The 25,308-nt window shown below is 40.2% G+C and overlaps 1 long non-coding RNA gene across 5 annotated transcripts in view; it reads left to right on the forward strand.

Moving 5' to 3' along the window:
* The first annotated feature begins 1,981 nt into the window (after nt 1–1,981).
* Nucleotides 1,982–25,308, forward strand: part of LOC111843093 (uncharacterized) — a 38,848-nt gene continuing 15,521 nt past the window's right edge. For all 5 annotated transcript variants that reach the window (XR_011990115.1, XR_011990112.1, XR_011990111.1 and 2 more), the window contains exons 1-2: nt 1,982–2,344; nt 24,482–24,832. This is a non-coding gene — a long non-coding RNA (uncharacterized lncRNA). The remainder of the gene's footprint in view (nt 2,345–24,481; nt 24,833–25,308) is intronic.

The raw sequence follows: 25,308 nt of genomic DNA on the forward strand, positions 1-25,308 counted from the left end.
GTCGGGCAAAAATGGGGATTTATTGAAGGGAAACAGGACCGGGGAAACACGACAGCGCACATCAATGACAAATCTAGGGAGACTGACTCAGACTAGGACTAAATACACAAGACTAGGCAAACGTAACAGGCAACAGGTGAGAACAATCAGGGATCGACATGAGGTAATGAGGGGGCTTGGCACACACGAGGATCGTTCGGAGCTGAACGTGACAGGTAGCGCCAATTAAGTCTGTTGATAGCCTTCTCATATACAATGAAAAAAGTGCTGTGGGACGAGCTTGCAAATAATCGACAATAAAATTGGCAATATGTAGAACATGACACAGATTGTTAGCTGCATAGTGAAATGAAATAAAACCAGTATGATCGGAATGTATAAGTTTAGCTATTACTGACTGAAGGCGGCAAGCTAACACCTTCACCAGCAGCTTCACATCAGAATTCAATAAGGACAGGGGATGATAGCTGCAACAATCAGCAGGGTTCCTACCATATTTTAATTGTAATGATTTTATAGAGGGATGGAGTTGAGAGGAATTAATGGCTGAGGACAGCATATGGAACGGAGAAAGAGCTAACTGTGACTAAAAAGATACTAGGTTCATATAAGAAGTAACACTTCAACTTGGATTCCATCTGCCCCAGGAGTGTAAATTTTTTGCAAATGACTTAAGAGCCTCTTGTAAGCTCACTGATTGTAAGAGGGGCCTCTAGTAGTAAAGCGTCTGACTGAGTAAGTTTAGGCTGAGAAGCTGAGGAGAGAAGTGAGGAGAGAACTTCCTGTGAGAACTTCCTGTGAGGGAGGGGTATCAGCTGAAAAGAGATCTGTATAAAAGTCATGAAAACAATCATTGATTTCATAAAGATTGTTGGTAATAGTACCATCTTTGGATTTCACACAAAATAGTAGCAAAGGAGACGGAGCTTTGCGCCAACAACTACATACCACTTACACGTTCGTATGCAGAGAAGGACAGGATTTTCCCAGTCAGGCTTTGAAAGAATGTATTTCTGTACGGCGTAGGTGCATAAAGTGAAATGCAAGCTAGTTTTCTGCCAGCTAGCTCCATCAGCACACAACAGAATCTTTGGTAAATTTTCTGCATGCTTTTGACACCCTGAACACATCCCCGACATTAAACTTATACCGATGTTTTTTAGATGTGCTCAGCACCAAGCCGTATATGTTGTTGAACACTGGGGAGCCATTCTGTGCATCTACCTCATTCGTCTTCATTTTAATAGTACTGTGTTAGGTGTTATTGTAAGCACACACTAGATCTTGTACAATGTCCACATATCTTCCTGTATTGTAAGCCATAAAATAACGCCACATTTGTGTATACCGCGTATGGTTAAACCTTTCCCCATGGATGTCTTGACATGGTTAGATTGTTTAAGATTGTGAAATGACATGGTAAAAAGCTCCACTGTTTCTTTTAAAATGATGTCATAGGCTAATGTAAAGTGTATACTAACCATGTCACAACTTGATTTTTATTTACCTTTTGTTCACATTCTTTATCTATCAGAGACCTGTCTGCACCCCCAAATGACCCAGGTTTGATGGTGTATAATAAACATGCTTCAAGTGCTTGTTATCCATCATGAACCTCTAGTAATAATGACACATAGTTTTTAAAACAGATCATTTTATTGAGCACTGCTGCCCCCGCGACCCGACCTCGGATTAAGCGAGAGATAATGGATGGATGGATGGATGGATATATAATTATTATCAATCAATAATGGTATTAAAATACAAAATAATGCTAAACAGAACACACAGTGCTTATTTTCAAAAAGTACAGAGAGCTTGAGACACAACAAAACATCACACAGCAGTCATCATTTCTCCGTTCACAATGGCTCAGCACAGCTTGATCTGGTGCATTTTTTTTGGTCGTTTCTAGTCCCAGAAAGCGTTCATTGTGGCATCTACAGCAAATTCATAATCTTTCGCTTCAACATCATGTTTCAAGCTTTTCTTTCTTTCTTTCTGTCTTTCTTTTTCTTTTTTTCTTTCTTTCTCGACAGCCCCCTGGACCTTCACAGGCAGCGGTGTGAGTACAACATGCCCTGTGTATGTGTGAGCGCTTTCGCAGTCTATGCGTTTTTTTTCCACGCCTACAAACGTCGACATTAAATGGAATAGCCTTTGTGAAATATCATAATACTTTGTGAAATATCACCAGATGATCCATCGCTTGACACTGCTTTGTGTTTTCTTCCTTCCAGGCTTCAGTATCAGTTTCTCAGCTTGAGCTTTTTCAAGAAACTAAAAAAATACCTTTTTAATACTTAAAATAGCTTTCAAATGTTTTTCAGCCTCGTATTCCTTTGTAAGTACTGAATAATTTTCATTTCATCATGTTTTACTGCTTTAATATTTACAGTGTTTAGCACTTTCAAATATGTCTGTGATAGATCCACTTATTGCAAATACTAATGTTAATTTCACCACGTATAACTACAATATTGATGCAACATTGATGGACTTTGTCTTGACCTTAATCACAGCTTATACCTACCTTGTAGCAAGCAAGTCCACTCTTTTCTGTTTTCAGTAATGTTAGTAGCCCAGGGGGGTTGGGCAGGTAGTTGATCTTGGACCCCTAGAGGTTTGTTTTTCTCCTTACTTGTGAGTTTTTGGTTCCTCTCCTCCATTGTCATCTGGCTTTCTTTCATTTTTTGTCTTACCTTTTCCCTGTTTTATATTATTCTGTTAATGATGTTATAATGTATCACAACACACCCATGTAAAGCATCTTGGGGCGAATCAGTTGTGAAAGGCACTATATACAAATTAACCTGTGCTACAGAGAATAACACAAGACTGTTTGAATTATGAAACGTTTACGGTTTTTATTATAATCATTTCAATGAAACAGAGAAACAGAAAAGTTTGCAATGCTTTTCACAAAACAATTTTACAATATAAATAAAAGTTAAGGCTTTGTCCTGCAAGTGAAAGCCTTTTACTTGGTAATCAAATTGTTAATATATTGTTATATATCCATATGAAAAAAAACGTATGGTTCATATATGGCCACCAAGTATTTTTCTTATTTCAATTATATATGACAACATATATAATGTCTGTATGAGTTCACCATGTCAGTGTTTTTTTATTGTATGATTATGGCCACATTCATACTAATAACACACTTGACATGTAAGGTACTCAAGGGGCCTATAGGAAAAATATAAAACCTTTACATGAACTTTACATTTTAGACTATGCTATAACATACACTGGGGGCGGCACGGTAGTGCAGTGCTTAATACTGCTGCTTCATGCCTCTAGGACCAGGGTCTGAGTCTCCCCCATAGCTCCATGTGTGTGGAGTTTGCATGTTCTCCCCATGTCATTGTGGGGTTTCCTCCAGGAACTGCAGTTCTCCCCAAAAACAATCCAAAAACATACTGAGGCTGACAGGAGTTCCCAAATTGCCCATAGGTGTGTGTGTGGTGGGGGTTCATGTATACCATTATGGTCCCCATAATGTCTCCACAACGTGATGAATACCTGTTTTTTTACCTTATGTGGATCAGTTTCCTGGTTGTCATATGGGAAAACTCTTTTTTTATAAAAATCCGTGACTGCAATGAAAAAACTAAAAAAAAAACTCCTGTATTTTGTTTGGTTACTTATGGCTATGATTAGGGCTGGGTAGGGGTTAAGGTTGTAATAGGTCGCATTAGCATTTTTCCCATAGAAATGAATGAGTGTTCCCCACAAACATATGTTTACATGACTGTGTGTGTGAGTGAGTGACTGAGTGACTGAGTGAAAGGTGTGTGAGTGTGCCCTGCAATTGGTTAGCACTAGTGCTGTCCCAAATGATTATTCTTTAAACAATTAATCTGGCGATTATTTGTCTGATTATTCAACTAATCTAACAACTAATTTTTCAATTGATCTGATGATAAATTTATTGATAAGCAATTATTTTCCAGTTAGTCATTTAATACAATTCACCTCCTCCCACACACACACAAATCTGAAATTATCATTAACATTTCAATTTATTAAAACATTTCTTAAACATTAGAGCATTATTAACAAAAAAGGCAAATCTTAAGGGAGATAAGTGCATGAACCAAAAATAAGAAAAATTCAAGTCACAATAACAAATAACAATAACATGAAGAGATAGTTAGGCATTACAGTGGATGAATGTAAGCATTTGTACATGATCTGCAGTTAGGCTTGCTCTTTTTTTGTGACAATATAAGAGGCACTCAGATGGGATTTGTCTGCTCCCGAAAAAGATTAACATAAACCACATGAATAACAGCAAATTTGAAATTTGCTATTATAAATTATTGCTGTGTTGATATCAACATACTAGACCCTATTTGTCATGCACCTATTCATAGATATTGGTCCTCAAATTCAATAGGATTTCTATGTTAGACTGAAGTTAATAATAACTGCAATAGTTTTTACTTACTTTTTTCTGTACATCAATTTGACTTTAATGTTAAACTAGAGGGGTGGCATGGTGGTGCAGTGGTTAGCACTGTTACCTCACACCTCTGGGACCCGGGTTCGAGTCTCCACCTGGGTCATGTGTGTGGAGTTTGCATGTTCTCCACATGTCGTTGTGGGATTTCCTCCAGGTACTCCAGTTTCCCCCCACAGTTTAAAGACATGCTGAGGCTGATTGGAGTTCCTAAATTGCCCAAATGTGTGAGTGTGTCCTGCAATAGGCTGGCCCCCTGTCCTGGGTTGTTCCCTGCCTCGTGCCCGTTGCTTCCAGGATAGGCTCCAGACCCCCCACGACCCAGTAGAGTAAGCAGGTTGGAAAATGGATGGATGGATGTTGAAATAGATGCTAAAACATGGGGTCATTCCATGTCAAATCATCACACTTTCGGACCTCATCATGGATTTTAACGAAACTTGGCATGCTGATTTGGTCACACAGTAACTCATGAAACTGAAACTGGGCATGTCGGATCAATATTGTCGGAGATGTAAGTGAACAAAATTTTAACTTTTTTACATTATGGGCGCTATGACTTTGACTGGCTATATTTACCTTAATGTAAGCTCCACAGAAGTGGTCCTTATATTGGTTTAAAGCTATTGTCCAGCTGTATAGATTGAACAAATAATATTCCATCCCCATATGAATAACTACTATGTAATAACCGATTAAAATATTAAAAATTCAATAACAAAAAAAACCTATATTTCAAAATTGATAAATTTTTAACTAAAGCTAGATCATAATGTCATGAACATCTCCAGAAAAATTTTGGCTTTTAAGGTGTTGCTCAGATACCTTGATGTAAAGGTAGCGTCACATGGTTTTATATCACTAATGGGCCTTTTTAATGGCAGCCAAACTGACATGAAATAGTATAACAAGCACAGGTGTAAGTAGTAACATTAATTAAGGTTACAAATGCTAGTGTTTCCTAACAGCATTGTAAGGAATTGTGTGTGATACACACTTCAAATAAGTAATATCTCAACAACAACTCAAAAACCAAAGACCAAATTTTCTAGAGATGTTCATGACATGCCCAATTTCAGTTTCATGAGTTACTCATGTGACCAAATCAGCATGCCAAGTTTCGTTAAAATCCGTGAGGATGAGGTCCAAAAGCGTGATGATTTGACATGGAATGACCCCATGGAATGATTTCATAACTAGAGAAACATGTTTTTAACAAACACTAGCAAAGGTAGCTTATAGTTAAGCTTACTTCAGTGAGCAAGGAATGATTTAGGCTACAGTCTGTAAGAGTAGTCATAAACGATAATTTGTCTTACTCTTACAGGACAGAATAAGTAAACAGAAAATATAAAATGGCTGAAACAGTGTCATTAATGTCAGCTACAGTAGAGGTGCAGAAATGAATGATAAAAAATAAATCAATCGATTGACTGATTTGCCATTACTAGTAGACAAACATTCTGTGTGGCAGTAACCTGACATGCTTGGGTGGAGAAGGGGCAAAGAAAGTGAACAGAACTTACGGTGTTTTGCTGCCATCTTCACTCACTGCACCAGGGTGCTTCTTGTTCACATGCTCGTGTATGACTGGTGTGCTAGAGTGATACGCCAATCGCAATTTGCAGAGTCTGCAAACTACCCCACTGTTGGTGTCATGAGTGAAGTATTCCCAAACTTTGGAGGCCCGCGTGCGCACCTTATTTGCCGCGTGTTTCTCCAGAGCCTCCGGAGCTCTGCTGGTAGACGCAGCCATGTTGCCTCGTGTGCGGGGGGCGGGCGGCAAATTTCCTTTTTGCAGGGTGGTAGGAGATATCACATTAGCATTTATGAGAGAAGTGCTACATGAATGGCCAGTGCATGCCTTACAAAATAGTGCAGCACTGCTGGCACCAGCGATATTAGACAAAACTATATTGGAATTCAGTCTGTAATTGATATAGTTTTAATGGTGCCAGCAGTGAAACATCTAGCCAGCTTATTAGCAGAATAACTTTGTATTGTAAATGAAAACCATGCCGCAGGTCCAATAAATAAAATATTGTAGCTCTCGAGTGGCGAAGAGATCATCAGGTAGACAGTAAAGTTCAGTTATGCGCCGACTGTATTATTGCACGATTCTTAAAAGGACAGCGTTAACGTGCTCCCGAGGGTATAAAGTATTTTCCCTTATAATACGTTTAGCTTATCATGTAGTGCATTGCAGTTACAAAACATTTACGTAGTTTTACACATCGCATCAACACTAAAATTCCATGTCAACGCATTTTTATAATCGACATCGTCGACTGCGTCGACTAATCATCCCAGCCCTAGTTGGTACCCCACCCTGGGTTGTTTAATTCCTGCCTTATGTCCATGGGCTGCAGACCCTCCATGACCCTAAACAGAAGAAACAGTTACAGAAAATAGATGGATGGCATAGACTATTAAAAGAAGAGGATAAAAATGTAATTTTTCTGGCAGCGTGCCAGAAAATGTCTTAAAAACAGATTACTGTCAGTTGAAAAAACATACATAAAATGTGAAAAAAGTAATTATCATTTTTGCACTCTTTTTCAGAAAATTTTATGAGTAAAACAAACCCAATTTTACCCAATAATATGCCCAATGCCAATTAAGATATCGGGTCCCATTCAGCATCTAATGCAAAGTGGTTCCAGGCATGATGCAACTGTCTTTGCCAGAATGAACCTGATGCAGTTTCCTGCCCAGCAGGGAGTGAAGGGCTTTGCTGGTGAAGGGTGAAGGGCCCATAGACATGTGACTGTTCTGCTGAAGGATGGGCCCGAACCAGTGACCTTCTGGTCAGAGAGGCTTAGTCTGCCGATCCACTGAAGGAAATTTAATTATCTTTTGATCCTGCATAATATTTACTTTGTTATATGTATTGACATATCTGAATTGATCAAGCTTACTTTTTAAGCTGTGGAATCTTGCATTACAAAAACTATTAGTAGTTATTTGTGAGTTGTAATGAATATTTTTTTATTTCTATCCATCCATCAACCAATCTACACTAAGAAATGTATTGCTGGATGAAATTAATTTTATTAAGACAAGTGGTTACAGTCATTTATCTAAGAACAAATATAAATTTTAAATTCACAGTTCAATTTTATGCTATACTGTTACGTTCCAGGACATAAAGAGGGAGGCAAGTCTGGTATTATGGTGGTGTCAATTATGCATTTGAGGTTGCAGGGGGAAAACAGAACTTGGATTGACCAATCCAGTGGGTTTGGTTTAGACAAGGTGAGCAGGGCTTCCCGTATATCACCAACTCAGCCATACAGTTGGAAGTGACCAGTTTTCCCATGATGTCATCCTTGTATCCTCTACTTTCTTTCGAACCTGTATTTCCTAACCCAGTAAAATACCATTGCCATTACTGATTCACTTTGAGATTTGTGAATACCTTATTACTCCCTAATGTTGTGGAGGAAAATTTAGGTGTGCACACACCTACCCCCACCTGTAGGAACCCTTTGTGAAGCACACCAGGTTTGAAGGTGAGTGTCGAGCCATATATGTTTTGGAGGATTAGTTTAACCTTTGGGGGAGGGGTGCTTATACTGTAGGGAAGCAGCACTAATTTTGTTTTGTTCATTCCTTTGGCACTGTCTAGCCTCCCCTTCCTTAGTGGTCAGTATCATGGTCCTCCCTGGGATAATAGGTCTGTCTGATTATGTAATAAGACACTGTACGTGATCTCTTTGAGTCTCTATGTGTGTTTTTCATGGGTCATGGCACATCTTACAGGAGAGCTTACCTCCTACCCCCTGTTCACCCCTGACCTAGACCAGAACGTCATAACATATACAAACTAACCTAATTTAGTAGAGCATAATTAATTTTTTTTAATTATTTCAACAGCACCCATGTTGAACCTACTTAAATGTATGTTGGGTTGCTATTATCAAACATTTTAACTAAATTCAAGTTGTAAGGCAGGTAAGGCCATTTTGATTACCTGTCCTGGCCTTGTGGCCTTGGATGATGGGTAATATAGACAGAGAGGTGTTAGGAGAGCTGTGACGCCCTTTGCTGTGCAGCTCCTGGAACCACCCACTCCCCTGTAGACCAAGGGTGCTGGATGTATATTTGCATAATATGACATACTACTGCCATCTGCTGGTCTGTGGCTGCTTTAGATACTTTTGGTTTTCTCTTGCGGTTCTTGATGGAGCTCTATGGGTTTATTTAGTATGTTTAGGTTAACAACAACATGCAAATTACATTTCAGTAGATTGGCCACTGGGTTCTATTGAATTAATTAAACAAAATTAATTACACTCTACTAAAATTGGTTTAGTTTGTATAACATAAAATTGAACTAAAAAACTTAAAATTTGTATCTGTTCTTAGATAACATAATCTTTATTGTCATTGTCACTTGACAACGAAATTGAGAAAGTGCAGGCAACTCAATGTGAGGCATGAGTAATAAAAGAATACATTAAAAAACATACAAATTGCACTGACTAGAAATTGCACTTACTATACATATTACACTGGATATATAAATTTGCATTTATCAATATAAAAATTAACAATTCTGTTTGGAGTGTAAGGCCAAGATTGCTTTTGGATAAAAACTGTTTTTAGGCGGTTTGTCCTGATTTTCATTGTTCCGTATCTCTTTCCTGATGGCAAAACCTGAAAGAGACAGTGACCGGGATGTGATGAAACATGTAAAATGTCCATAGGTTTTTTCCGGCATCGTGAGGTATAGATATGTTCCAGGGTGGGGAGAGAGCAGCCAATTGTTTTCTCTGCTGCGCTGATGACGCTCTGAAGAGCTTTCACATCTGAGGAAGTGCAGTTGCCGTACACACGCAGAGTCCATACGTAAGTATACGCTCTCGATGAAACAGTGGTAAAAGGCAAGGTATGGGCTGATATTTGTGCCACTAGAAACTAAATATGAATAGTGTACTATATTTGAATCTGCAGTTGTTGCATTAAAAAACTGAATCTAAATTTATTAGTTTGAATCTGAATTTCAATAACTTGAAACTGCATTTATCCTGCCTGGAAAATGAGACGCTCTATACTTTTCTCTCACTTCTCCCGATTCAATGTCAGTTCGCAAATTCTATTTAAATTTATTGAGACGCACAATCCGGGTCCTTGAGGAAAAGTAATCAACCGCAGGTTCACAGAGAAGGGTCTGGCTGCAGAGTGCAGACCTCCACCAGGAGGATCTCCACTAGAGGGACGGAAACACGTGAACTCCGTTATGCAAATTTATGTCATGGAGGCAGTACCAGATATCCCTGGGATAATACCAGATAAGAAAGGAGTGGGTAGAGCAGCCAGATGCTCTTGGGGGTTTGTTACCATAGATATAAACACTAGATGTCGCGTTGAATATAGCCGTCTATGGGAGCGAATGCGTCAACAGAGCCGCCATCTTGAGACGGGTTATGCTGCATTCCATTTGCTTCGGGATCCGATTTTCGGATAGTGGGAGGCGATTTTAATCTTGTGCTAGATATCATGGACAGGTCCTCCCGTACTCCTCTGACTGTCTCTAAACCTGCAGTAATTGTGAAAGACTTTATGAATCAGTATGGTCTTTCAGATATCTGGAGGTTTAAATTTCCCCAAATTCCTTTTTCTCACACGTACATCACACCTATTCCCGAATAGACTATTTTCTGCTTGATAACAGATTGTTGCCTAAGATTAAGACATGCTCCTATAATAGTATTGTTATATCTGATCATAGTGCCGTCTTACTTGACCTGAATTTCCCAAACCGGCCACCTCTAAATAGAATCTGGAGACTCAATCCTCTTTTATTAGCAGACAACAAGTTTGTGAATTTCCTTTCAGCCAAAATACAGTTTTTTTTTTTGGAGACAAATACATCCCCAGAAATATCTCAAGCTACGTTATGGGAAGCCCTTAAAGCATACCTTAGAGGGCAAATAATAGCTTACTCCTCTAAAGTCAAAAGAGATATTACTCAAAACTATATTACATCTCTCAACGAATCCAAGATATTGACTCACAATATGCTCACTCTCCAACCTCTGATCTCTATAAGGAACGTTTGAGGCTACAAACTGATTATAATCTTTTATCTACTGAGGAGGCAACTCGTTTCATCCTGAAAACTAAACACAACTTCTATGAATTTGGAGGCAGGGCAAACAGATTATTGGCTCAGCAAGCTCGACAAACGGCTGTCACCCATTCCATCCCAACGATTCGGTCACACACAGGAGAGATATTGACAGATCATGATGACATAAATAAGGCTTTCTTAAAATTTTACTCTGACCTGTACACGTCGGAATGTAGTGATAATTTGTAACCTCTGCACACCTTTTTTGAAAATTTTAATATTCCCAATGTGTCGGAACAACAAAATACCGATTTAAGTGCAGAGATTTCAATCTCTGAAATTGTCATGACCATTACGTCGATGCAGAATAATAAAGCACCAGGACCTGATGGGTTTACAACTGAATTTTATTTTAAAAATTGCTGATCAATTAGCACTTGTTCTTCATGCAATGTTTAAAGAGGCTTCTTCTGCTGGTATATTTCCAAAGATACTGAGACAGGCCTCCAGTTCTTTACTAGCAAAAAAAGATAAAGACCCACTGGAATGTGCGTTGTATCGTCCTATATCTCTATTAAATGTAGATTTTAAAGTGCTCTCCAAAGTCTTAGCCAAACACTTGGAAAAAGTCATCCCAAATGTTGTTTCACCTGATTAGACAGGTTTTGTTCAAGGTACTCAAATTTAAGGAAACTATTTAATGTTATTCATTTGGCCCGGTCAAAATCTGCAGAGGTGGTGATTTCACTCGATGCTGAAAAGGCTTTTGACCGGGTTGAATGGAATTACTTATTTTTCACTCTTCAAAAATTTGGTTTTAGTGAAAAAATTATTGCATGGATTAAATTGCTTTACTCTTCACCCCTTGCATCTGTTCGAATAACACTCAATCTGGTTACTTTACACTTGGAAGAGGAACAAGACAAGGGTGTCCACTCTCCCCATTTTTGTTTGCATTAGCCATTCAGCCCCTGGCGATGGCATTACGACTTAACAAGGTATTCAGAGGTGTACACCGGAATGGCCTGGAATTTAAAATCTCTCTTTATGCAGATGACTTACTCCTGTATGTCTCTAACCCATCCGCATCACTTCCTTTCATTCTAGATATTCTGCATCGATATGGGGAAATTTCAGGGTATAAGTTAAATTTACAGAAGAGTGAACTTTTTCCATTAAATTCTGTTGCAGATGCAATTCTACCTGGCTCTTTCCCCTTTAAGTGGGCCAGGGATGGCTTTAGATACTTAGGTATTGAGGTTACCCGCTCTCATCAAACTACCTTCGCGAAAAATTTCACAACTCTTCTCAGCAGGTGCAAAAAGGATATGACTAGATGGGCCCGCCTACCATTAACGCTGGCAGGGCATGTCAGTTTAATTAAAATGGTAGTGTTGCCAAAGTTTTTATATCTATTCCAAAATATCCCTATCTTCATTAAAAAATCCTTCTTTAAAACATTGGATAATAGTATTATTCCTTTTATATGGGGAAACAAACCTAGTAGAATTAGCAAGTCATGTCTTCAAAGACCAAAGCAATCTGGAGGTCTGGCTCTCCCTAATTTTCTTTTTTATTACTGGGCATGTAATGTCCAGAAGCTGATACACTGGGTTGATGATATACCAATGATGAGAAGGGCAGACTGGGTGCAACTGGAGTTCATATCAAGTAAACACAACCTGAACTCAGTGGTGCATGCACCCTTGCCACTACTGAGCAATAACCTGACTCCTAACACTATAGCTACGAATATGGGCTCAGCTCAGAAAACATTTTGGGTTGCAAGGACCTTCGGTCCTTTCTCCCATTAAGTCAAATTTCATGTTTATTCCGTCCTGTATAGATTCAGCCTTTTCCTTTTGGTTTGATAAAGGGATTAGAGTAATCCATAATCTCTATATAGGAGATACATTTGCATCTTTCTCTCAGTTATCACACACATATAATCTACCAAAGACTCATTTCTTTTGTTATTTGCAGATAAGGAGTTTTATACAAAAGACATTTGACAGCTTCCCAAATAAACCTACAAAATCACACATTGATTATATTCTTGAATTGAAATCAGATTGTAAAGGACTGATATCTCTGATCTATGAACAAATCAGTAACATCAATCCTCACTCCATTACGAACCTGAAAGCGACATGGGACTCTGATCTTGGATTAGTTCTGACAGATGACCAATGGAATTCTATTCTAGACTTAGCAAACACATCGTCTACATCTGCCAAGCATGGCCTGATGCAACTGAAAATAATACACAGAGCCCACCTGACCAATGCTAGATTAGCGAGGATCTGCCCAAACACTGACCCTCGATGCAGAATCCAGCCGGCAGATTTGATGCACATGTTTTGGCTATGCCCTAGACTTTCCACCTTTTGGCTAGGTATTTTTAAAGCCTTTGGTGAAATGTTCAGAACCCAACTTGATCCCGATCCTGTTTGTGCCCTATTTGGGTTATTGTCCAAGGAATCCCAAGCTGCATTACCTAATAACTCCTGCACGGTCGTTGCGTTCACCACCCTCCTTGCAAGACGCTTAATCATGCTACTATGGAAGCAGCACACTCCCCCATCTTTCTCTCGCTGGATTAGAGATGTGATGTATTTCTTAGAATTAGAAAAAATAAATATACACTAAAAGGATCTACCCAAAGTTTTACTAAAATATGGAAGCCCTTCCTTGATTTTTATGACTCTCTACAGGAGCCCGTTGATGATATATAATATAGGTTTTGTAGATATCTTACTATAATGGCAGTGGGAATTTATAATTTTTTAATATTTAAAAAATATTATTATTTATTTATTTTTCATTATTCATTATTCCCTATGGAAAATTTCTTTAAAATCAATAAATATAAAGGGGGGAAAAAAAAGAAGCATGGTTGAATGACCTCGGAACCCCGTCCCAATATGGCGGCGGTATTGACACATGCTGAGAGGCTGAATGCGACATCTAGTGTTTATATCTATGGTTTGTCACTACCGAAAATGTTACACCTACCGAAAATGTAACTTCCGCTACTACGCATGCGCACGCTTACAACTTCTGGAAGGAGGCGTGCTATTTTTACGGCATCGCGTCAGATTTCATCTTCTGTTGATTTGTGATGAAAATTAATGTCGACAGCAAGAGGAAAGAGAAGATTTAACCGGATATTGATGGAGACCTTCAACTTTAAAAGATTTTATTTCGCACAGGGCATTAATGCCCAATGTGCCTCAGCAGGAGCGACGTAAAATACGGCGTATGGCCATCAATTTTACAGTCAAAGGTGACATTACTTTAATGTTACCATTATGTATTACACCCAGTTCGATGTGCTGTGAAGTTACTTAAACTAAGCCTGCTTTTTTCTCCTTAGTCATTCATTTTCTTAATTGTATCAGTGTAATTACCACACACTCGTGTCAGTTATGGCATCTGTGTCTTGTGGTGCTAAATGAAGCAAATTATATTTGTCGACCGATTGTTTTATCTTGGGCCAAACCACACAACATAAACATTGTTTATGTTGTGCAAATAAAAGTTCTTAACTATTATTTTGGTGTGATTTTTTATTTTAGAAAATGCTGTACATATATATCACAGCCCCTTGATAAGCAATATGTGTACACAAGATTAATATACACCCTGATTTTATTACGTTTTCTAAAGAAAATGCATCTATTCAGCAATACCTTTGGGAAAAACCTTATGTAAGATTACAGTCAGGCACTAAAAGCAACGCGCACACAGATGCAAATATTACAATCGGCAAAGCAATATGGTTTAAATGACACAATAAACTGACGGCTGAACTACAAATATAAATATCAATGAATGTATCTCACAATACGTGACCAATGAATGATGATGCATGTGGTGTATTTGGGAATGATGAGACAGTCGAGTTGCTTGGAATCGCCGTTTACTAGAGAACAGTAGCATCCATCAGGCAGACACGTTTCGCTTCAACTACACACCAGGGCATGCGCAGTGTACACCCACTTGAAATACGGCAAGCCCATTAGGACATCACATTACCTCCCTTTTTAGATTAAGAGTCACTAAGTACATTGTCCCCAAATAAGTACAGCAGTGCATCATTACTGAAAAATAACAACTATAAATATCATCTTAACATGATGAACTTAAACTTTGATGCCTTATTTCAATTGTAAACACTTTTCACCTGTAAACATTTGTTGAACTAAAGTTACCAATTAACCTCTTAGAGCAATAACTAATATGAGCAATTAGCCTTTATGAACTCCTTAATGTCACACTTAGTCTAGATAACGCTGCGGCGTTTTTTTTGATCCGCAGTGAGCGTCTCAAAGGCACTGGGACCGGATCAGGTGGATCAGGTGGATTTGCCTGGTCTGGTGCTGTTGGCTCTGCCCTAGAAAAGTCCTCTACTTGTTCTGCTGGTGGAGTCAGTGGAGCCGCGTTATCAGGTGGTAGATCTAGAGGCTCTGGTGAGCTGCGTGGTCTGAGCTGGTCCCCGTGACGGCGGTATTCTTGGTCCGTTGCTTCATCTTGCACCCTGTATGACACAGGTCCCGTCTGCAGCTTGACCACTCCTGGAATCCATCTCGGCATCCCCCCAGCAGTATTACGCAGATATACTTTGTCGGCCACGCCAAACTGTCGCTCAGTGGCATGCTGGTCATGTTCTTCCTTTTGCCGGTACTGCTTTCTCCTCACTGTCTCTCCAATGCTTGGTTTTAAAAAGTCCAGTCTGGTTCTAACATACCTCTTTAAGAACAAATCAGCAGGTGACTCACCAGTCGTGCTGTTAGGGGTCATGTGATACCACAGCAAAAAGTGGGAAATCTTGTCTTCCATGCTGAGGTCCTCCCTCATGAGCTTCTTCATTCCGGTTTTAAAGGTGGAGACATACCTTTCTGCTAAGCCATTTGTGGCTGGGTGCCTCGGAGCACCTGTTGTGTGCAGGATTCCATTCCTCCTTACGAACTGCTGAAATTCATCCGACATAAAAGTTGTAGTATTGTCTGTGACAATTTGCTCTGGTACTCCATACGCTGCAAATAATCTCTTTAATCTTGTGATGGTGGCTGTGGAAGTCGCGTGTGCCATTCTGTACACCTCCAACCACTTTGAGAACGCATCAACCACCACCATAAACATGCCGCCCAAGAACGGTCCTGCAAAATCAATATGAAGCCTTTTCCAGACATCCCCTGGGAACTCCCAGGGGTGTAGCGGAGCTGAGCGTGGCATGTGTTGTTCAAGCTGGCACGTTTCACATTCTTTGCAGACTTTTTCAATGTGCGAATCAATGCTAGGCCACCAAACATATTGTCTAGCAATGGACTTCATTCTTACTATGCCGGGGTGCCCACCGTGGATCTCTCTAAGTACTGCTGTTCTAAGTCGCATAGGTGTGACCACTCTAGTGCCCGCTAGGACACAACCTTGCTCCACTGACAGTTCATCTCTCTTTCTGTGATACACTTTCATCTCATCAGGAATTTCCCTTGGCCATCCTTCCATGATGTACCTGTACAATCTTGAAAGTTCTTTGTCTTTTCTTGTTGCTCTAGCAATCTGTTTAGCGGTCAGTGGTACCCCCTCTAGATGTTCACAAATTAGCGCATCGATGTAAGCTGACATAGTCTCGGTTCCTGCATCCGTGGTCTCTGACAAAGGGACCCGTGACAACCCGTCGGCATTTCCATGTTTGTCTGACTGCTGGTAGACTATATGGTAGACATATGCAGACAATATGATAGCCCATCTCTGTATCCGTGCTGCTGCCATTGTCGGAAGTCCCTTATTTTCCCCAAACAGTGTCAATAGGGGCCTATGGTCCGTGACCAAATTAAACTGCCGCCCCCACAGGTACTGGTGAAACTTTTTCACACCATACACTAGACTCAGTGCTTCCTTCTCTATTTGGGAGTATTTTTTTTCTGCGGGAGACAGTGTTCGAGAAGCATAAGCTATTGGGCGTTCTTCCCCATTAGGAGCTGTGTGTTGAATCACTGCTCCAATCCCGTAAGCAGACGCATCACATGCAAGGGTGAGTGGTAAGTTCGGGTCGTAGTGTACTAACACTTTATCACTAGTCAAAAGTTCTTTACATTTGTTGAATGAGTCCTGTTCAGGTTTACCCCATTTCCAGGTGGTTTGCTCTTTCAGGAGCCTGTAGAGAGGTGAGAGCACAGTGCTCTGCCGTGGCACAAAACGGCCGTAGTAGTTCACCAGCCCCAGGAAAGCACGTAATTCCTTGACATCAGTAGGTGCTGGTGCCTCATGTATGGCTCTCACTTTGTCCTTAGATGGGTACACTCCTTTTCCGTCCAGCACATGACCTAGATATTCAACCTGGCTCTTGCCAAACTCACATTTAGACTTTTTAACCCTCAGTCCATGTTCTTGTAATCGACGTAAGACGTTGTCCAGGTTCTTTAGATGCTGGGCCTCATCTTTCCCCATCACCAGGAGATCATCTAGGTAAACCACGACATTGAGGTCCTTCATCAAGTTTTCCATAATCCTCTGGAATATACTGACAGCAGAGTTGACCCCAAAACAAAGGCGATTGTAAACAAATAAACCTTTGTGGGTATTGATAGTTGTGTATTTCTTTGAATCTTCATCAAGTAGCACTTGCTGGTATGCTGAGGCTAAATCTATTTTTGAAAACAACTTTCCCCCACTGAGTGTTGCCAACACCTCTTCTATACGCGGTAGGGGATATACGTCAGCGTTAGTAGCCTGGTTCACAGTTACTTTGTAGTCGCCGCACAAACGGATTGTGCCATCTCGTTTAACCACAGGCACTACTGGAGCAGCCCACTCACTGTGCTTTATTGGGGAGATGATATTCTCCTTCTCCAGCCTTTCTTGCTCTCTTTCCACTCTTGCTTTCATCGCAAACGGCAGGGGGCGGGCCTTATGAAATTTTGGAATTGCATTGGGCTTCACCGAAATCACTGCCCTGATGTCCTTTAACGTTCCAAGTTCGTCCTGAAACACATGACTATATCGCTCCAGCACCTCAGAAAGTGCTTTAGGTGCCGGCATTTTTGCATCTTGACTGACCCTTTTGATTGTTTTCCAGTCCAATTTAATTTTTTTTAGCCAATTCCTGCCACAAAGTGAAGGTCCATTCCCTTGTACTACAACTAGGGGCAGGTCAGCAGATTGATCTCCATAAGTAACTCTGACAGTAAACTGCCCTTTTACTGGAATAGCTTGGCCCGTGTAAGTCTTCAGCGTGACATTACAGCCCTCTAGCGGTACATGTGCAAAAGTCTTTTTGTATACAGCCTCTGAGATTATGCTGATAGGCGCCCCCGTGTCTATTTCCATCGGAAGATATTCTTTATTTACTTCAAAATTTACTTTGAATGCCTGCCCATCCCTTTCATTTACGCTAAGCACTGCTCCGGCTTCCACTTCCTCTTCTGCATGCACATAGCTTGTGACTTGTCGTTTGCTTTGCCTCTGCGCCCCATTTTTGTTATACACCGATTCACTGGCCCTACACGCCCTTCGGATATGTCCCAGCTTCCCACATGAATGGCAAGGACTGTTCTTAAAATAATGGTTTTTGCCTTTACACCTGTGGCATTCCACTTGTGTTAAACGCTTAGCCCTTTGTTCTACCTTGTGAACAGAGACGGATGCATCATCGCTGTGTCTCAGCTGTTGCGCATCCCACTGGGCTGTTTCCATGTTGAGCGTGACTTCGAGGGCCCTAGAAAAAGTGAGACCATCCATGGAGAGCAATTTCCGCTGGCAAGCCTCGGCACGGACACCGCTGACAAACCCGTCGCGCAGAGCTTCATCCAGACGGTCTCCGAAATCACAACGCGCAGCCAACTGCTTCAACTCAGCAGAGAACTGACTGACCGTTTCCTTTGTCTTCTGAACACATTTCCGGAACCTGAAACGCTCAGCGACGACCAGCGGTTTGGGTTCATAATATCCTTGAAGGATTGCCACAATCTCCGGAAAAGTTTTATCCTTTGGCTTCAGAGGTTGAACTAAATTCCGCAAAAGGCTGTATGTCGAAGCACCAATCGCGCTTAGCAAGGTCGGCACCTTCTTATCCTCTTCAATATCATGTGCGTCGAAAAAATGTTCCACGCGCTCCGCATACGCTGACCATTGCTCAATTTCAGGTTTAAACTCGTCCGGTCTTGCGAAGCTCGCCATCTTTCCGCTGCTTACGCGCTCAAAATCCGCTTTACCTCGTCGCCAATTATGTGGTGTATTTGGGAATGATGAGACAGTCGAGTTGCTTGGAATCACCGTTTACTAGAGAACAGTAGCATCCATCAGGCAGACACGTTTCGCTTCAACTACACACCAGGGCATGCACAGTGTACACCCACTTGAAATACGGCAAGCCCATTAGGACATCACAATGCACAACATCCACACCCTGAATCACGCAATGACGGTCTGCTGCAAAATGTGAATACATGCGCAGTATTGGGCTTGTGGAAGTGTACATTACGCATGCGTAATAAAGAAGTGCCAGAAATTGTGGTTTTGTGGACGCATGCGTGATGAATGTGAGGATGCGTAGTAGCGGACGCTGCGGAAGTTACATTTTCGGTAGGTGTAACATTTTCGGTAGTGACAGCTGTCTGTCCACAACGCAACTCATTTCCACGTTTACGACAGTTCTGCAGGTCGGGGTAAAGTGGAAGCATGTGCCGGGATGTTGCAAGAGCATTACCTTATGATATATATGAGAATTAGCTCTATATACACAAGCGGTAGCATAAACATTAACCGTTGGTCTGGTTAGTATGGTAGTATATATGAGGTTAAATGAACAATTTCTGGCACTGCTAGTTTATGTTAATAAGGTAGACTAACGCAAAACTAGCTAGGGATATGAATTTTACTTCTAGTTTAGTTTAAGTTATGGCTCGCCTGTTCATCTTATGTGCCTTTCTAGCAGTGTTTATGCTAAATAAATTTTAAATATTCATCTCGCCGATATGAGGCAGAAGTCAATATTAATTTATAATATGCGAGTATGGAATATTATTTAGCACTTCATAATGCATAGAGAATATAATCATTAGGACTCAATAAGAAGCTGATGTAAACTGTACAGAGTGACTTTGTAACCTTCAGAGAAAACAGACCAATTACTGCTGTGCACAATGTGACGAAAAACAAGTATGAATTAACACCTTGTGTTGGCTTAGAAGGTTCTGTATCTGTTAGCTATTTTGTTAGCCTTTGATGTATGAATATGTACTTTATTAGTGCTGTAGCTTATCACTGTGTTGAAGGATAAATATATTATTAACCCTCTAGCCAGACAATGTGCAACAAGCTGAAGCTGCCAAGGTTTGCTACTGAAGGAAGGGATTCGCCTGAGTTCACCAAAGGTTCACAGCTGGGTATTTAAAAAAAACCAACTAGAGATGGTCACGCCACCATTATGTTCAGTTGAGGGACCAAACAGTAAAAGAGATCATTGACAAACTTATCACTCAGGGGTGTGGATCAAGGGAGAAAACAACGATGGTGTACGGTTGAAGGAATGATGATGCTTAAGTGACGAGATATTGTTACACGATAAGAAAATGTATAAAACTTATTGTAGAACAGTATTGGACACACTCCTGCAGGGTGTCCAGCCTTGGCTGTAACCTCACTGTTGCAATAAAGACTGAATCTGAAGATCTATACAAGCGGCTCCTGACTCCTGATTGGCGGGGAAGAAAAAAACACAACACAAGTGCATCGATACACGTACCCCTGTATCGATCTAAATGTAAAGTTATAAAGCAGGATTGAAGGGCTATGCTTCTGGTCTGCTACATGTCTACAGAATCAGAATCCTTTTTATTAGCCAAGTATGTTTCCATACAAGGAATTTGCCTTGGTGATGCTTTTAGAAGACATTACAAAAAACATACAAAAATTATCAAATGTATGTACAGAAAGTACAGTGGTACCTCGGTTCTCGAACTCACTAGAACTTGAATTTCTTGAAAGTCGAACAAACCAGTTTGACCTAGAACTCGGTCTGAATATCAGAAGTCGAACCGTGAACGCTGACCTAATATATATTGTACGCGCCAGGAAATGAGTCATACTACAATGCAATTCTTACTTGAATGCCTTCTTCACAGACTGGACGATTAACCAAATAAAGCAGCGCAACATTACAGTAACTAACAATAAATAAACCACTAACTTACGTGTACTATTAGAGCATTTATGTCATTTATTTAAACTTTATTTTACAGGTAAATGAACTGAAAACCAGTTCTCACTGCTTTACGTGATATTCGGGAGAAATAGCAGATTACGCATCGGAACTGCCTAGAATACAAACGTCATGCGTGTAACTAAACTCTTCAGCCAATAAGGGCAAAGGTGTGTCATCACGGAGGCGGTTCCAGTTTGTGCAGCCGGGTGAGAGGTCGCAACGCATCTAACCGTGATGCATTGCGTCAGGATCAGAATGCGTTGCTTTAAGCCAGCGCTGTAAGCAAGTCGAGCGCACCCAATGACCGGACTTAATACAGAGGACTAATGACAACGACCAGAAACAGCTGATCACATGGGGATCCCACACAAGGTTAACGAGGGGGCGTGGCACACGGAAGGAGCGGACGATCGGGGCAGGACAGGGGTAATGTTGGGATAAGATCTTTATCGTTTTGGAGGCCAGTAAGAAGAAAATGCTCTTCTTGTTTTATCCTGTTTATTTTGTGTTTAAATGCTAAAAAAAAAAAATTGGGGGGGAGGGGGGGCGGGAACCAATTAATTGGTTTTCCATTATTTCTTATGGGAAAAATTCGATCAGAACTCGAACTTTTTAGGATTCGATCTGGAGTCTGGAACGGATTAATTTTGAGAACCGAGGTACCACTGTAATAGACACTAGATTGGCAATTGGGTAATGTGATAATTGTATGGTAATTAGTTTTTAACAGTAGCAGTAATGATGATAGTGATATAATTAAACATGTGATATGTATGTGTATATACACTGCCCGGCCAAAAAAAAAGTCGGCATTTGAATTTTTCGTTGGACCGCCTTTAGCTTTGATTATGGCACACGATTGTCATGGAATTGTTTCCACAAGCTTATGCAACATCTCACCCTTTATTTTCATCCAGATTTGCATTTATTGCTCACCAAGATCCTGTACTGACAAGTGAGTTAAACCACTCCATAAAGCCCCCTTTAGCACATCTCAAAGACCTTCATTGAAGTTAAGGTAACTCTGTGGTGACCAAGTCATGTGTGAAAATGATTCCTCATGCTCCCAGAATCACTCTGACAATTCGAACCCAATGAATCTTGGCATTCTTGTCCTGGAATATGGCCATGCCAACAGAGAAGTAAAAAAATCCATTAATGACGTGTAACCTGGCCAGTCAGTAGATTCAGGTACTCAGCTGACTTCACTTTATTGCTGCATAACGTTGCTGAGCTGTAATAATGATCCAGTTATTGGCTCATAAGTATTTTTGCTGATATAAATTCAAATGGTGACTTTTTTTTGGCTGGGCAGTGTATGTACATAGTAATAATTGTAGTATAAATATAAAGCTATATGAATATCTGGTCGATATTATACTGCAGGTGATGGTTAATTTAATGTCCATTCAGAGACTGGTTTGGTTAATGAGAGACACTGCCTGAGGGAAGAAGCTCTTGGTGTGTCTTGTGGTCCTGGTTCTGATTGCCCTGAGTATTCTCCTGGAGGGTTAGGTATGAAAGATGTGGTGAGCAGGGTGAGATGGGTTCTCAATGATTTTGTATGCCCGTTTCCTGGTTCTGGTGATGTACAGTGTCTGGAGGGTAGGCAGGTTACTGCCGATTATTCACTCTGCTGAGTGGATGATGCATTGCAGTCTGGCCCTGTCTCGTTCAGTGGCTGATCCAAACCAGACTGTGATGGAGGAGGTGAGGATGGACTCAATGATTGCAGCGTAAAATTGGACCGTCGTAGACTGAGAGAGATGGTGCATTTTCCGTTAACAAACTCTTCCTAAGTATCAAGGAAAATATTGTAAATTCAGTTTTCCACAGTTTGTTGTTCCAAGGAATATTTCTTAACTAATAGTTTATTTCCATTTTTAATTTTTTATTCTGCCAATGCAGATTTGTTTGTTTAATAAATGGTGTTGTTCACAAAACTACAAAAAGTAATTTGAGAACATAGTAATTCATTACATTCATTATTTTTCATGGCTCAAGGGCCCATAAACATGCAGTTGTCTAGCTGAAGCTGGATTTGAACCAGCAACCTGTGGATTTCAAATGGTCCTCAACGGTGGCTAGAATATAATTCACAATATAAATACCAATATGACCTGCGATGTTTCATTAACCTCTTTAAATATTTTTTATTTATGTAATTCCCCCTATATTTCTTCCATATCATCCAACCCTAGGGGAGGGGGGTGCCTTCCCTCTCTCTCTCAATTCACTATTATGCCATGTTCATTTGGCTTACGTCGTCCAACATTCATAACATCCCCCACCCCCCACACCCCTCCAATCATTACACTGCTGCCAGAAAAATTCCATTTTTGTCAGGGTCAGCTCCTGTTGTCCCACTCTGTGTCCCTTCCCCATTTGGCCAGCAAGCGTTGCTGGTCATCCTGTCCTTCGTGTTAGTCTTTGTTCTCCCCTGTTACCTGTTTGACCACATGGCTCAATGTGTTGAACATGTGGTTTCTTGTGATTTTTGTCCTGTGTTTGAATCTTGCCTCCTCTGTTTTTGTATTTGGCTCCCTAGTGTTTCATTTGTGTTTTTCTAGTTCTTCTATCTGGTGATTTTGTAGTTGGTTTTGGTTTTGTTCCTTGTGCCTCTGCTTGTGTCTTTACCTGTCTGTAATTCCCCAGTGTTAGTTTCTGTTTCCTTGGTTAGTTCTTAGTTTCCCTGTTTTTAGTTCCTTTGAGTTTATTAGTTTCATCTGTGCCCCGTTTTCCTGGTCTTTGTTAATTAGCCTCACCTGTCTTGTTACCCCTTAGTATTTTAGTTCCTGTTTCTGTTCAGTTTCACAGTGGTTCATTGTTGTTTGATGGTAGATGTTTAATTGTGAAGGTTCTGTTGTTTGTGCTTGATTATTATTCCTGGTGTTAGATGTTACCTGCCCTGTTTTTGTAGTAGTCTTTGTTTTCTTTTGACCCCCCGTGGTCCTTTGTTTTTGTTAGTCCTTTCTTGTGTTTTTAGTTCAGTTAATAAAACCCTGTTTGATTTTTGAGCCGAAAGTGGGTCATTCATCTTTTCTGCCTGCACCATGCCACGTTCTCATGCCCGAACCGCCCGGATCCCTGACAATTTTTTACACTTTTTTTATAGTGTATGTTATCACATATGGTAAAATATAAAGTCCATGTAAAAGTTTTGTGTTTTTCCTATAGGCTTTTCCCTTGAGTGCCTTACATGTCAAGTGTGTATTAGTATGAATGTGGCCATAATCATACAAGAAAAAACATGTAGTGAACTTATAAAAACACCGTGTGTTGTCATATATAATTGAAATAAGAAAAATGCTTGATAAAGTTATATGAGCCATACGCTTTTTTTCATATGGGTATATAACAGTAGCAAGCTTTGATTACCGAGTATAGTACAAAACCATTCACCTATTTTGAACACCATCACAAATTTTAGAACGTACAACAGAGAGAAATTATGTGAGACAGAAATCATCCTAACACATATTGTCCTTCTACAAATGGCTTCTTACTAAATATGGTTTATAGTGACAAACAGAAGAAACAAAACTAAAATTAAAACTTTAAACAGGTTTTCTTATTTTTAGTGATCGAAGATGCAGATCCCAGTCGATGCAGCTGACTATTCTAAATATCTTAACGCCAAAGTCGGCTGACTATCACCACAACACTTTATAACTTTACTCAGCATTAATCAATATTATAATTAGTCTGATGTTGGTGTCTCCAGGTTTCAATTCTGCTCTGGTGACCCAGGCTGAGGAGCCGGTGGTGATAGAGGTCCAGCCTGGAGGAGCAGCCACTCTGCCTTGTGGGATCCCCGTAAACACGGAGGTTTCCTGGTTTTCCCAGCAAACAGACCACATACCAGCCAGTGTCATTGATCTGAAATACACATCTGCAAGTCAGATAAGTCCTGTTTACATCAGAGATGAATATAGAGGGAGGCTGTTTCCTGTTTCTGTCTCTAACAAACACAGTCTGCAGTTGAAAAACATCACTGAGGCAGATCTGCTGATCTACTGCTGCATCCGAACCTCAAACACAAAGTTTGGAAACTGTACAAAGCTGAAATTCACAGGTAACTCAATATGGAGATAAATGTATGTTTAAAGTAATCACATTTTAATATCATGATGATATCATCATTTTATAAAATGTGAATCCATATTTATATCTGCAAATTTGATTAATCCTCATTTTACATATGGACCGTCGTAGACTGAGAGAGATGGTGCATTTTAACTGCCTTAGAAAGTAAATCCTCTGCTGGGTTCTTTGTGATGGAGGTGATGTTGAGCTGCCATTTCAGGTCGTGGGAAATTGTGGTCCCTAGGAATTTAGAAACTGGTTGCGATTACCAGGGATGGTTACGAGTCACAAAATTAGATTCTGAGTCAAGTCTCAGGTCTCCATCATGGATCCAGTTTGACATTAATATTTATCAAAAATGTAATGTCCATATACAGTTTTTTTCTGTTAGTAACTAATGCAACTAAATGGGAATCACCACTTGAACAGTTCAAAAACTGCATGTCTCATAGTTCCTTAGGCTTA

The sequence above is a fragment of the Paramormyrops kingsleyae genome, chromosome 4 (genome assembly GCF_048594095.1).
Source record: "Paramormyrops kingsleyae isolate MSU_618 chromosome 4, PKINGS_0.4, whole genome shotgun sequence".
NCBI lineage: Eukaryota > Metazoa > Chordata > Actinopteri > Osteoglossiformes > Mormyridae > Paramormyrops > Paramormyrops kingsleyae.